This window comes from Delphinapterus leucas, chromosome 2, assembly GCF_059928025.1.
Source record: "Delphinapterus leucas isolate spDelLeu-1000000601 "Yukka" chromosome 2, BTC_Dleu_Yukka2, whole genome shotgun sequence".
Classification (NCBI taxonomy): Eukaryota; Metazoa; Chordata; class Mammalia; order Artiodactyla; family Monodontidae; genus Delphinapterus; species Delphinapterus leucas.
The window spans coordinates 137699381-137709988 of record NC_143130.1 but is presented as its reverse complement, the minus strand read 5'-3'; the positions used below and the strand labels follow the sequence as shown (position 1 = coordinate 137709988).

The window sequence follows — 10608 nt, the reverse complement described above, 5'->3', positions numbered from 1 at the left end:
ATTCTGAAAACAAAAACCTATCAAAGCTAATATAAGAAGAAATAGAAAGCTAAAGACCATAGCACTAAAAAAAAAAAAAAAAAAAAAATTGGGGCTTAACTGGTGGCGCAGTGGTTGAGAGTCCGCCTGCCGATGCAGGGGACACGGGTTCGTGCCCCGGTCCAGGAAGATCCCACATGCCGCGGAGCGGCTGGGCCCGTGAGCCATGGCCGCTGAACCTGCGTGTCCGGAGCCTGTGCTCCGCAACGGGAGAGGCCACAACAGTGAGAGGCCCGCGTACCAAAAAAAAAAAATTGGATCAGTTGTGAAAAATCTATCCACAAAACAAGAAAACAGAAATACCAGGCTCAGACACTTTTACAAAATCCTATCAAGCCTTCAAAACATAAACTCTATCTTATAAAAACTGATCTAGGGCGGAGATGGCGGAGAGGCCTGCGGCTGCAGGGAGCGGGGAGAGGGCGCCAAAGCCGAGCCGAGCCGAGCCGGAGCAGGCGGCGCAGGCCGGCGCGGCGAACAGCAACCATGTCTGTGTTCGCGAAGCTGTTCGGGGCTGGAGCGGGTAAGGCCGGCAAGGGCGGCCCGACCCCCCAGAGGGCCATCCAGAGGCTTCGGGACACGGAGGAGATGCTAAGTAAGAAGCAGGAATTCCTGGAGAAGAAGATCGAGCAGGAGCTGACAGCCGCCAAGAAGCACGGCACCAGAACCAGCGCGCTGCGCGCCAGGCGCTGAAGCGCAAGAAGAGGTATGAAAAGCAGCTGGCACAGATCGACGGCACACTGTCAACCATCGAATTCCAGCGAGAGGCCCTGGAGAATGCTAACACCAACACCGAGGTTCTCAAGAACATGGACTATGCCTCCAAAGCCATGAAGGCTGCCCACGACAACATGGACATCGATAAAGTTGATGAGTTAATGCAGGACTTTGCTGACCAGCAGGAACTTGCAGAAGAGATTTCAACAGCTATTTCAAAACCTGTAGGGTTTGGAGAAGAGTTTGACGAGGATGAGCTCATGGCAGAATTAGAAGAACTAGAACAGGAGGAACTAGACAAGAATTTGCTGGAAATCAGTGGACCGGAAACAGTCCCTCTACCAAATGTTCCCTCTATATCCCTACCATCAAAATCCACCAAGAAGAAGGAAGAGGAAGACGATGACATGAAGGAACTGGAGACCTGGGCTGGATCCATTTAACTGGCCCAGCGCAGGCTGCGCCCAGACAGAGTCTGGTGGCCTGCGAGGCGGGCAGGCGCGTGCGTGTGTGGGGCAGGCAGGCCGTGGTGCAGGCAGGTTCCATCGCTCTCGAATCTCCCTCCAAAGCAATACGGCTGCATCACTGCTCACTCTGCATAGCATGGTCTGCACCCAGAGGTACGGGTTGTGGGGAGGGGGTTAGGGGGCTGGGAAGTGCCTGCTGTTTATAATGTTGAATTTCTGTAAAATAAACTGTATTTGCAAATCCAAAAAAAAAAAAAAAACTGATCTAAAAAAAAGGAAGAGGAGAAACTCCCCGACTTGTTTTGTGAAGCTGGTACTTCCTTCACTTTTGACACCAAAAGCAGGCAAATGTAATATGATAAAAAGAAAAGCATAGATTAAAGGATTAAAAAAAAATCATACAACGGTCCCACTAGATGTACAAAAAATATTTGATAAAATTCAACCCTCATCATTTAATTGCAAAACAAAGTAAACAAAACCAAAAACTCTTAACAAACCAGAAAGATCAGCAAACTTAACCTCATGTACCTACAGCAAACATCATATTCAACGATGAAACATTGTAAGCATTCCTTTTAAAATCAGGAATACCGCAAACATGTTCACCATTACTATTTCTATTCAACATTGTAAAGATGGCTCTAGCTAGCATGGTAAGACGAGGAGAAGAAAATGAAAGGTATAAGAATTGGAAAGAAAAAAATGAAGCTGTCATTATTGAAAGACAATAAGATTGGTTCAAAAAAAACTAAGACAAATATAAAAGTTCAACAAGGTTGCTAAATATAGATCAATATACCCAAATTAATTGCATTTCTATACAATAACAACAAACTATTGTAAATGTCATTAAAGTTTTCCATTTATGGGGCTTCCCTGGTGGCGCAGTGGTTGAGACTCCTCCTGCCAATGCAGAGGACATGGGTTCAAGCCCTGATCCGGGAAGATCCCACATGCCACGGAGCAACTAAGCCCGTGTGCCACATCTACTGAGCCTGTGCTCTAGAGCCCACGAGCCACAACTACTGAGCCTGCGTGCCACATTACTGAAGCCCGCACGCCTAGACCCCGTGCTCCACAACAAGAGAAGCCACCACAATGAGAAACCTGCGCACCACAACAAAGAGTAGCCCCTGCTCACCAACTAGAGAAAGCCCACGTGCAGCAACAAAGACCCAAGGCAGCCAAAAATAAATAAATTTATTTTTTTAAAAAAGTTTTTCATTTACAATTGCCTCATGAAGTATAAGGAACTTAGGGAAAATATGCAATAAAAACAAAAAAACCTCATGCAAAAAATATGAAACTTTATTGGATAGAATAATAGAACTAAAACAAAGAGAGGTATATCAAGTTAACAGATGAAAAGACTCAATATAATAAAGATAGCTATTTAGTAAAGCCTCAATATAGTAAAGATCTCTCCAAATTAATCTAAAAATTATATGCAGTGTCAATCAAAATCTCAACATGATTTTTCAGACTGTGACAACCCCTATCATATGGGAGAGTAGAGAACTGAGGAGGAGAAAGCAGGAATGAAAAGAGGAGGCTTACCCTCAACAGAGTGGCATTAGAGCAGCAATAGACAAATAGATCATAGGACAGAATAGAGTCCAGAAACAGATTCTCATTTATATGGGTGCTTGATATATAACAGAGATGACATTACAAATCCATAGGGAAAGAATGTATCATTCAACCAATGGCACTAAGGTAACTGGAAATTCATATGAAAAAAAGATAAAATTTAATCCATATCCCTTATTGCATACCATAAACAAAAATTAATTCTAGAACGACTAAAAACCTAAATGTAAAAAAACAAAACTATAAAACTTTTAGAAGAAAATGTAGGAGAATACCTTTATGGTAAAGAAGAGTATCTTGAACAAAACATGAAAAGCACAAACTTTGAAAGAAAATATGAATAGATTTTAGTACTCTAAATTTAAATATTTGATATGATGTTCATAAACAAAATAAAATACAAGACAGATTAGAAGAAAATATTTGCAAATGATATAACAGTGGATTATGTATCCAAGCCATATTAAAAGAAAACTCCTAAAAACAAGTGAAAAAAAATTTTAAAGCAAAAATTATGAATAAGTAATTGACAGAACAAGAAACTTGTATGGCAAATAAACGTATGAAAAATTTGCTGAACTCCATTAACAATTAGTGACATATAAGTTAAATCAATGACTATTTCACACTCATCAGACTGGCAAACATTACTCTCTGATAATATCAAGTGTTATTAAAGACATGGGACAATTATTACACATTTCTGGTGGAAATATACATTGGCATCATCACTCTGAAAAGCAATTTCAAAACCTAGGAAACTGAAGGTTTCTATATTTTCCAACCAGTAAATTATACTTCTAGGTGTACTCTCTAAAAAAATTCTTGAACATGTGTACATAGAGACACCAATTGCTACACTGTTTGTATTAGAGAAAAATGTGCAAACATTCTAAATGTCTCTTTGTATGGGAATGGATACATTCATTCAATGGAATCCTGTACAGCAGTTAAAATGAATGCATTAGATCTGCATGCATAAACGTGAATAAATCTCAGAAACATAATAAGTGAAAACAGCAAATTCCAAAGGATGTGTTTTTAAAAAAACAGAAAACATAGTTTATGTATCTATACATGTATTATAAAGGTAGTTTATGTATCCATACATGTATTGTAAAAGCATCCATGAGAATGGCACAACAATTTCAGGGTAATGGTTACCCCTGAGAAAGGAGGAAAGTGAAGAAGGGATGGAGATGGGTCCTTAACATATTTCCTTTAAAAAATAGAAAATTATTTGGCTTCCCTGGTGGCGCAGTTGTTGAGAGTTCGCCTGCCGATGCAGGGGATATGGGTTCTTCCCCCAGTCTGGGAGGATCCCACATGCCGCGGAGCGTAAGCCGTGGCTGCTGGGCCTGAGCATCCGGAGCCTGTGCTCCGTGGCGGGAGAGGCCACAACAGTGAGAGGCCCACGTACGGCAAAAAAAAAAAAAAGGGATAAAAAATAAAATAAAAAATAGAAAATTATTAAAAAAGTAAAACTGTAAATCAAATAATAAGAGTAAAATATATTTAATGTTGGTGGGGATAGACAGAAATCTGATAGATTGTTTTCTGATCTTTTGGTGGTATATAAAATATGTCATTATTAACAAATTTAAAGAGGAATTCAGAGATGTGAGATTGTGGTTTCTTTTCATCATTCATCTTACCTGTTTTCTTAACCTCTCTACAATGGTTATGCATTGCTTTTATAATAAGAAAAGAATATGGAAAAATGTACAGATAACCCCTGACAATCTCTTAGGCCACCTTAATCCTACATACAGACTTTCTGAATCAATCATTTAAAATCAGTTTCTGAAGTCTGGTAAACTGGTTGCCAAGTGAGCATTCACCATAAAACTAGGTTTTAGCACAATGGACTGGGTCATATGAGTCATCTTAGTCACCAGTGCAACACCTGCACCATTGATCCAAACATGGTTATCAGGGTCATTCATTACTGACGGCTAACTGATCAGATCTGTTACACATAAATATGTGAGAATTTTCTGATTGCATCCATGGTTCATTGTCCCTTATTTATGTGTGTATAGTAATGTGTGTACATGTATCCCTTTTTATATATGCATGTAATTTTTTAATCCCATGAAATGCCTTGCAGAGATGAGCAGTTGAGGTGATTCTGGACCTTGGGAAATTCTGGTTGTTAAATGAAGCAGAGATTCTTTTACTTCTGAGTCATTGTTTTGCCTCCAAATAGAAGATGTCAACAGTTGCCCAGTGACCTCTGTGAAATGTTTGTGGTCTTGTGTCAGTTCCTAACAACGAGTTGTCCACATAATAGAGGTACTTTATTTATTCTATATTCTCCTTTGATGTCCGTCAAGTTTTTATGTTCCCTTTTCTTTTTATCTGGTTTACCACTGTTGATACTGTCCCATTATTGTCTTCCTAGATTGAAAGGACCATGTTCACTTAACTTGGCATGGCAACCACTGCAATTCTGATGCGTGTGTGGGTGCTTCATAAACTGTGCTGCTATTGATGGCACCAAAATTGTGCTGACAACTGTGCCTTAAAACGATTATCTGATCTATCTATTCATATCATGAGATGAAGACTCTGGTGTCTATTGCCCAGGCAGAGTGCTAGAATTAGCAAATAAAAATACAAGATGGCATAAATAATTTTTTTCAGTATAAGCACGTCCCAATCGTCGTATGGGACATATTTATACTGAAAAAAATGATTTGTTGTTTATCTGAAATTAAAATTTAACTAGGAATCCAGAATTGTATTTCACAGCCCTATCCAGACATCCTTCGTTAAGGTCACCAAAACACTTGGGAGTAACCACCCGCAACGGGAGAGTTGAGTACTTTCTTAAGAGAAACTCTATCAATATTCATTTGGATGGGAAACCAAGAAAATAACGGCGCTTTTAAATCTGCCTCATGGTTGTGCAGGTGTTTATCTCAGCGCCCTAACTTCACGACTGAATTATTGTGAGCTCTCTCTGGACAAAAGAAAGAAGGTTGAATGTCAAATGGCTATTTTCTGAGTCACCAAAACTCTCCATCCTCCCCGCAGTGGCCACTGGCGTCTTCTATGAGCACTCGCTAAATGGCAGAACTAGAACAGATCCAAGGGAATGTAAAGTAATGGCAGAAAATACATCCGGGAGTTATTTTCCAAAATAATTTTCAACCCCCCCCCATCTGCTGTCTCCTCTTCTACTACCACCCATCTTTGCCTCCAAAGCATTCAGGGTTAGGGTGATCTCTGAGAAAGTTGCACTCTGAGGGGTCGACAAATATGCCAGAACATAGGACAGGAGAAACTACAAAATTCACCTAGTTTCCTGGTTGAGATCAATCCACGGAAAAGAAAAAAGGAACCTAATGCTACTTACTGATTTAGTATTGGAGTGTGGGGAGAAATGTGAATGTCACCTATCGGGGGATTTGTAATAAGGCAACTTGGGGGAAATCCCTTTTATAACAGAGCATCGTAACTACTGACATGAAGAATGTTCCCACTTAGTTACTTGCTGCTTAAATCACTGGCAGGAATATCCCAAGAACTGGCTTCTACGAGGCCTTCTGTGCCTTTCCAGATTGCCTCCTATCCCAGGTTTACACCTTCAAACGCCCTCCTAAAATAAACTGGGTCGCTCTCTGTACTGTATCCTTACATCCTAGCCCTGTGCCTGACACACAGAAAGTACTCAAAACTATTTATTAATGAATAAAGAAAGAAAACTTCAGTCACCCATCTGAAAAATATTTTAAATTAATTTTTCATTTTGAGAACTGATCATTTTAGGATACAGCCCAACAGCTGGGGAATGTAGCATTGCCATTGTTACAACTTTTTACACTTTTTCTTAGTATTAACTGCATGACAGAGTTTTATTTTTAAATTAAATAAACCAAAAAGCAATAGAAGAGAGTGTGAAGTAAATTATGTATGTATTGCCTTTAAAGTTTTTCCTTATACTATGTGGTCTGAAAGACTCAAATCCATAAAGCAAAATGGGAAATCCAGTGTTTTTCAAAAAAAATTTATTTTTGCTAAGTGTGTTTTAACAAATGAGTGGTTAGATATTTGAGCTTAGGGTTACTACAGGAATAAATCATAAAGTTTACCTGACATCCTGGGCTCCTAAGGTTTACTTTATAACATGGAATCTCTGTTCTATGGTAACACTTTAAAATAGATCTAAGGTGATTATTCTGGAAGTAGCACATTGATAAGCACATTTACTCAAACAAACCAGTTGTTTTAGTTTTTTCATTAGGAAACATTCTTGAATAGAGAATTTTGACAAGCTATAGTATGTCTGGGTTAGCTGTATGTCTGCCCTTAAATATACACCTTCAGGAAGGAAAGAAGCTATGACTGTAAGCCTGGATTGGCACTGAATATTTTTCTGTCCAACAGTGTTGCAAATTAAATGTGAATCATCCAACAATTACTCCTTTTCTAAAATTAATTTGATACTTTATTTCGAGGAAATAAAGAATATAGACTGAGAGTCATACATATCATTAAAAAAAAATAGACTCCTGGCTTTGTGCTATGCAACTGTGCCTTAGGTGAGCTTCCTTTGAGGGTCATGCATATATCTGTGACTATCCTTAGCGAATACCCACAACTTAGTGTCAACACATCCAGCTGAAAACTGAAACCCACAAGTCATGCAATGTGTATGATGTCTGGCCATTGCAAAGCATCTGATAATTGACTAAAAGTTTTCACTTTTCATTGAAATAGTTGTTATGCAAACATCACCATGGATCACAGCAGAAAGAAATGAACATCACACGTGTTTTGCCTTGACCAGAGTCACAGACAAATTAAAATCCCAGCCTGCTGAGTCGATGCCATAGTAAACTTTAGCAGAAAAACTTTGGTAACATACCACTGCCTCCTCCTGTCCATTTTCTGGCAAAACATTAAGGTTGAAGATACCAACAACAATTAGAATTTAAACCTCTTCTCTGCTTAGTAACAAAGCCTCTCCATCCCTGTCTAGCCAGAAACAACCTGCCTGATTATTCCTATTTTCATGTACTCTCCTCTCAAATTAACCTTGGTTGCATTCCAACTTCTGAATAATTTTATTGATCTTGAGTTAAGATGCCTAGACAATATAGAACTTGGTGTATAAAAGGTGTTAATGAATCCACATTTTGAAATCTAGCATAAAAATTCTGTTCTGATAGAAGATAAGTATTAAAACATAAAAAGACTTCATTAAAGGAGATTTAGAAAATAAGATTAAAAAGAAATATAATTTAGTACACTACATATTATATTTTATTGCAAACAGCAAGTAATCAATAATCACACCATCCTACCTGAGAAAGAAAAAGAGCTTGTTCATTCTATTTGGAGAACTAAGGTGATAAGATGCGACAGATTTGCTTAAGGTGATACGCTTCAACCAGAGTGGGAACCTGTCTTTTGTCTTGCTGCTTCAATAAACAAAATGATAAAAAAAAAAAAACAAACCCAAAACACTCTGTTTTGAACATTTTTAGAGGGTAAATAACTTTATAATGCTGTACCAGTAGCCCCTGAGAGTTCTGACATTCTGCTTATAGCATGAATAGCATATAGGGTAGACTACCTAGCTCCTGTAGACTAGGTACTTTAGGATAAAAATTGGGTTCTGGAGAGTAATGATGCAGGTTTTTCCTAGAAAATTCTTATCTATAGGTCTCGCTCTTCAATGGCTTTAATTCTTTCTATTGCTCTTAGAATAAAGTCCCAACCCCCTATCATGGCCTTCAAGGCCAATAAAACTCTTGAAGCCTCACCTCACATCATTTCCCCAGCCCTCAACTGCTAGGTCACTATGCTGAAGACACATGGAACAGAAAAAGTACAGGGCTCTGTGTTTCCTTTTCCATTTGCTGAAATGCTCTTTCCCTAGCTCTGTGCATAACTCCGCCTCTTTATCATCCATCAAGTGTCGGTTTACACACCTCCTCCTCAGAAGGGCTTTCCCTGGCCACTCAATCTGAAGTAGCTCTCCTAAGATCTCCCCAGCCTCCTGCAGTTCTCTCATCACATCATCCTCTTTATCTTCTTTGTAGCACTTATCACAATCAATAATTATCACCCGACTATAAGCTCTGAGCTATCACCACTGTATCTCTGGTGGCTAGTATAGCGCCTGGCACGTAGATGATACTTGATATTTGTCAAATTAATTATTGAATACATGAATGAATAATTAAGCTAATAATATACATTACCCTCCTCTTTTCTTTTTTTATTCTTATGTATAGTGGCTAGCACCATGCAACATACTAGCTGGGAGTAATATAATACAACACTATTTTTGAGAAATTTTAATAATAAAGAAGAATACTAAGAGACAGATGTTTATAAACATTGCTAGGCATGTGCTAAAATAAGTCTGTCTTTAAGAAATATCACTGGTGTAACCGTTGGACAGATTCCCTGGAATTTTTTTCCTTCCTTCTTCTCTTTCTGTCTCTCTTTTTTTCTCTCTCCCTTCCCCCTACTCTCTCTCTCTCTCTCTCTCCCTTCTTCTCTCTCTCTTACCCTCCCTCTCTTCCTCTCTCTCCCCACCCCCTCTCTCTCTCCCTGTTTGTAAGTTATATATGACATTGGTGATTAACATCTCAGCCGCCTAGTTCTTCACCTTAAAGCCTTTCCCTCAACTCTTCCTCAACTTCGTGAGTTGATGTGCAACATGAATCAGGAAAGAGTTGTTCTACAGTTACACAGTCCCCTGAAAGTCAGTCTTTCAGGGACCACAATGACAAAGAAACCTAGAGTACAAAGTATCACTTTTATATTTGGAAGAAGCATGTTAGAGAAAAAAAGACATTCGAGTCAAGAGATGGGGATTCTAGTTGTTTTGCCACTATGGAAATGATGGAAAGACAATTCACTACTCTGTGCCCCAATTTTCTCATCTATAAAATTGAAATAATGTCTCTTATCTTGTCTTATTTCACAGGTAGGAAAGGATCCACCAAGGTGACTATGTGAAAGCGCTCTGCAAAATATTATGTAAAAATGAAAGGTATTATGATAAAGAGAAGCACTATTTTCTAGTTTGCTAGAAAAAGAAGGATCAACAACAATCATATCTGGGGTGAAATGGGTATAGTGACAATATTTTCAAAACCCAAATCAGGACGTATCTTTTGGCTTATGATCTGACACACGGTCTGACCACATGACAGAATATTTGAAATCAAAATGTCCTGAAAAACCCAGGACATGTGGTTGCCATGGCAATGAGGAGCCATAGGGAGGCTGTGGGCAATGAAAAAACAGGGTAGAATTGGCAAGCATGGAAAACTATTTTGCCAGTGATGTACAGGACAGTTTGGAATCAATCGATGTGGAAGACTGAAAAGGCAAGAAGAAAGAAATTTTACTAATCTGAGTGTGAGGTGTAAATTGCAATCCTGAGTCATCCTCATTCTGGGAAAAATTTCCCTACTTACTCGGGGAAATCCAAGGTAGTCTCTAGTTCACATGAATGTAGAGCAGGAAGAGGTGTTTTAGATAAGACTTTTGTTGGAGCGGACCAAACCCCCATGGTGATCCCATGCCTACTCTCAATATCCCAAGGGCACCTCTCAACTGGGAATTATCACATGGTAGCCCAGTTCTCCAGACCAAGGGAGACTCTCTAGAAGTACTGCTGTGCAGACCCAAATCTGCCTCCATCTGGATGGGAAGTCCTGGGAACTCTTCAGCTCTCAGAATTCTGCTCTTCATTGACTGCATTCTGCTTGCACCTTTCTCCATGCAAAATCAAAGCAATCCTCTCCTCTGTGCAACTGCTCAG

The 10608-nt window shown here is 39.2% G+C and overlaps 1 pseudogene; it reads left to right on the top strand.

The window, feature by feature from the left end:
* The first annotated feature begins 417 nt into the window (after nt 1-417).
* Nucleotides 418-1214, top strand: LOC111173276 (charged multivesicular body protein 4b pseudogene; annotated as a pseudogene).
* Nucleotides 1215-10608: the final 9394 nt, after the last annotated feature.